Below are 4,705 nucleotides of genomic sequence, written 5' to 3'. Positions count from 1 at the left end.
CATGAGGCCAGAGGGTCCTCGATCAGACCGAACCAGAGGGTCCAACGAGCTACGGGACTGGAGGGTCCCGCTGAGACACATTGACCGGAGGGTCATACCGAGTTATAGCCTCCAGTGGCTTATGTGTTGTATGTGGTATTTTGGGGAACTCACTAAGCTTTGTGCTTACCGTGTAATGTGTTATGTGTTTCAGGTTTCTCAGGATCGCGGGAGGGCACCGACTTGATTGTACACACCAGAGAAAGAGTTATGAGGATCCTGGATTATTAATGGAGTTATGTTTTGTAATTTGAATAAAAAAGATTTTTATACAATATGTTATGAAAAGTATGCGATTTTTAAATGAAAATTTTGTTTGAAAATTTACGTTGTTACACGAGACCTCCGATGCCACCGTCCTAGACCCTCGGTCCGACAACAAGGCATCAGGTATGGCTTTCGTTCTTCTCCAACCGCTGAAATTCTATCACTCCCAAATTTTCTGAAATTGAGTTCATGTAATGGATTTCCCCAACAACCACCACCGATCATCGCCTTCCTCCGGTCTTTCTCTGTTGGTGTGTTTTTCATTCTCCAATTTTGAAATCGATTTTCTCATAATCGAGTTTTGAAATTGGTTTTCTCATAATCTAGTTATTGAAATCGAAATCGAAACCTGAAAATTGTTTGAAATCGAGATTTTAAAGAATCTATGCTGAAAATTATGTCTAAAAATCGAGTTTTGAAATTCATTCCCGTTTTATGTTTTTCTGCATTTTTTTTTTCTTTTCATAGGTATTAATTTTGCTTTTATCGTATAGGAAATCAATGAACAGTATATGTAATTAGGTATAATTATTTTGATGCATACTTGATTGGTCCTTCCTTCCTCATGTTTCCATTGATTTGTGGTGCAGCTCATGGTTAGGCAATGAAGAATATACATGACAGGACTGGTTCTTCAGAAAATATTTATAGAAGTTCAACTGATTCTTCAGATAGAATTTTTATAGAAAATGTGTTCCTAACTACTATTATAAGTTGCTGATTTTTTTCATTTGCTGAAATCTGTTGCTAATCTTGTTATTATGTGCTGATATGTTGAAATTTATTGTTGACAGTGTTATGTTTGATTTGGATTAATATTAATTTTCAATTATGTTTAATCTGGATTTTATATAGTGTTTATAAAAAAAGTTGATTTGGTTATTTTATAAAAAAAATCATTACATTAAGCGCAAAATAAAATAGAAGGGTAAAATAGTCATTTTTATAATTCAGCACTGTAATTCAGAGGTTCCAACCAAACAACATTTGAAAATTCAGATCTTAAAAATTCAGATCCTGCCAAACAGCCCCTAAGAATGAAGATAACTGAAACATAATACTCATGACATGAAATAAGGAAATGACGTTTAAAAAACAACTCTGGAACAATTAACTCAAAAATTGATGTATTAGTTTCATAAAAAAAACATAATACATGCATTAGAAAAACGATAAAGATGAACGATGATCTAAAACACCTATACTAATTAGGTCAAACGATTTTGGGGAATTACCATGATTAACGAAGAGGACACCGTAGATCTAACAGATCTATTGACGGTGAAGGTGAAAACATTTGGAAATCACAAAATCTGAAACGTCGTATTGTTGTTGAGTTTATTGAATCACATGTACCGATCACAAATAACTTTTTTGAGATCCAATTTCCTGCCTCGATCATTATCAAAACTTGATATCGGAGGAACAAATCAATCCGGAAGCATAATTGAACTAGGAATTTTGTTCATAATCGATTATAGATTGAACAAAATATTTCGGATTCAGAATCTCTTCTCCAATTTAGAATTGGTTATAGGTGAGCCCATTGATGGTGAAAGCGTGAAGGATGGAAGTGTAAGAGATCATTAGATTATTCGTAGAGAGAAAGAGAGGCGGCAATGTCGGTCGATCGTCCAATTAGTTGTAGAGAGAAAGAGAGGTGGTGGTGAGGACTTGAGGGAGACGTTATTTTTGTTACTATTGTCTTTAGCACACATTCTCACTAATTAAACTATCTATAAGGTTATTATATTTCTTTTTATTATTCTCATTCTGTGAGACTGTTGTCGGATTGTTTATTGAGTTGTATTTTGTAAAAATGAAAATGAGTGAAAAACGATGCGTGAGAACAAAAATGAATAAAAATAGTGAGAATGTATGAAAATGACAATAGTTTTGTGATATTGGACGCATTTACATTACTAAACAACCTATTCTATTAGTAAATCTTATAGAATAACACTGTCCATACGTCCGCGCAATAGTTCTCCATCCACATTATAACGTAACCCTATATATATATATATATATATATATATATATATATATATATATTGCCTGAAATTAAATAGATTATATTTAAATTAAAGTTCAACACATCATCATCTGTAACCAATTTTAAACTTTTTTTTTTCTCATTTGTAGTTTATATCCATAGATATTGTGGGCCATGTGAATCCTTTATAAAAACACACGAGTCATGTACCTTATTGTTTCCCACCCATAATAAACTTTATATGTTGATATTTAGGCATTGTTGCCCTCAACCTCCATTGTGATACCAATGAACCTACAACACTCCACCGTGATACCAATCTACCCACACCCTCATAATTAAATAACATAAAACTTGTGGTGAAACTCACATGGTTGTGTATAGATAATGAAGCATATCACAAAATTACAAAATATAAAAATGTACCCATGACCCAAAAAGAATCAAGAACTTAAAGTAACCTAAAAGTCAAATAAGTGATGTTTAAAACGTAATAACATAAATGTCACCCTAAGCTTTGACAAGGCCATCACCTAAAATACACTCGCACTATGTCTCATGATGGTCGAATAAGCGTATGTTCTAGCTAAATAAATGCTTTAGATGGACCTGAGATGTGTTGGACAGATGTTCTATGAATGTACATATGTGAACCGGTAGATGGTAGTTTCCCCTTAACCTGATGATTATTGGGAATGATTGATTTGACAGCTCTTGTTGGATTTATTGTGAACCGAAAGATGTACTCTTGTGTTTGTTTTAGGCAAAGTATTTAATATATGAACATTTGGAGTGATTAGAGTTTCATAATCGTAAGGAGGAACAAAAAGTAAATCACGATCAATCATAAATCTAGTAACATAAATAGGTTAAGTGGGATTTTGAGAAAAGATGCCGAAGTGAAATAGTAGACTAAGAAGACTCATCTTTCTGATTTACATTCAAACTTTCCTAAGTTATCTTTATTATTCTTTATGAAGCATCAACAACCGAAGGCATGTGTATTGAAGGTGGGTCCTAGGACCCACCTAACATTTTACTAACATTTTAAAATCTATTATATATTATATATAAAAAAATTGGAGACCTACCTTACAAATTATAAGGACCTACCTAATCATGTCTAGAAAACAAATGTGTCAAACCATTTGAAGTCATATCTTATATCTCAATCCATTTAAAATAGTCTAATGTCACATTCCACTTAAATTTTAATCAATTGGTAATAGCCTCGTCTATTTAAACTTAAATGAAGAAAAAAATTAACATAACTATATTTTGTGAAACGTCGCCTATCAACATCTCCGACTTCGAGATATGTACGTAACAAGATCGCCTTTGATTTAGATAAAATAATGAAAATGACTATAATTATGGGAACTTTAATATAAATTTTGAGTTTATGTTTAAATATTTTAAGATATATGACCTGACCCGATCCTATTTTGTTTAATCTTTCATTTCTTCGGTTTCACTTAAATAAGGAACCACGTGAATTTTGATTCTAGATTCGCCACTGACCAAGAATATGAAATAATTTAACATTTGGTTTTCATCTGTTCATGGCTTCATAAAGAGTAACATTTAATTTACAATCGATCAAAGACCAATTATGTGTAAAGCATGTACTTGTATTTGCTTCATCCCAAAAATACTATAAGACATGTGAGCAAATATAAGCATTAATTAGGCAACTTCATTGTTGGATTTTGTTTTTTCTTTCAACAACAAAATTTACATAGTAGCATAGCACTATCTTCTTGGCCGTGGGTTTGAAATAACACTCAGGTTCGAAAGACGACATTTAATAGCTGAAATTCAAACATTTACTTGTGAAATTGGTTCCTCAAAAAGAAAAGACAAAACTAGCCTCATATGAGGGGCGCATGTTGAAGAAAACAGATAATTCCATAATGAAAAACTCATAAATAAGGACAATTTTTGCAATTTGAAACTATTTTGGACCTTAGTAAAAAAAAATTACAAATAAGATGGAACAATTTTGCAGTTTTTTTTAAAAAGAAAGAGCTATAATAAAAAATAATGATTATTGGTAAAAGAACATTTTAAACAATTAATTTGAACGACCAATATGATTATGAGAAATTAAAAATCTTCATATCTTTTTTTCCTATCTATTTAAGATGATGAGAGGTGTACAAATTTAACATCCTAATCAAATTTAAACACTTGTCACTATCTAAAATAGATAGGAAGATATTAAGAACAAAAAATAAAAAAATATTATCACAATCTAAAATAGATAGGAAGATATAGGAACAAAATAAGAAAATATTTAATTTCTCAATCATGATTATATTAGATACTAAAAGATACTCTCGGTAGTCATAAGAGCAATTTGGCTGGTTAATACTAAATATGAAGGAACCGTAATACGAAATA

The 4,705-nt window shown here is 31.5% G+C and overlaps 1 long non-coding RNA gene across 1 annotated transcript; it reads left to right on the top strand.

The window, feature by feature from the left end:
• Positions 1–1,145, top strand: LOC128134193 (uncharacterized). Its single transcript, XR_008232545.1, has 2 exons — positions 1–429; positions 897–1,145. It is a non-coding gene; the product is annotated as an uncharacterized LOC128134193 (long non-coding RNA).
• Positions 1,146–4,705: the final 3,560 nt, after the last annotated feature.

This window comes from Lactuca sativa, chromosome 5 (assembly GCF_002870075.4).
Source record: "Lactuca sativa cultivar Salinas chromosome 5, Lsat_Salinas_v11, whole genome shotgun sequence".
In the NCBI taxonomy this organism is placed as follows: domain Eukaryota; kingdom Viridiplantae; phylum Streptophyta; class Magnoliopsida; order Asterales; family Asteraceae; genus Lactuca; species Lactuca sativa.
The sequence above is the reverse complement of the archived record's forward strand: the minus strand, read 5'-3'. Positions and strand labels throughout refer to the sequence as shown.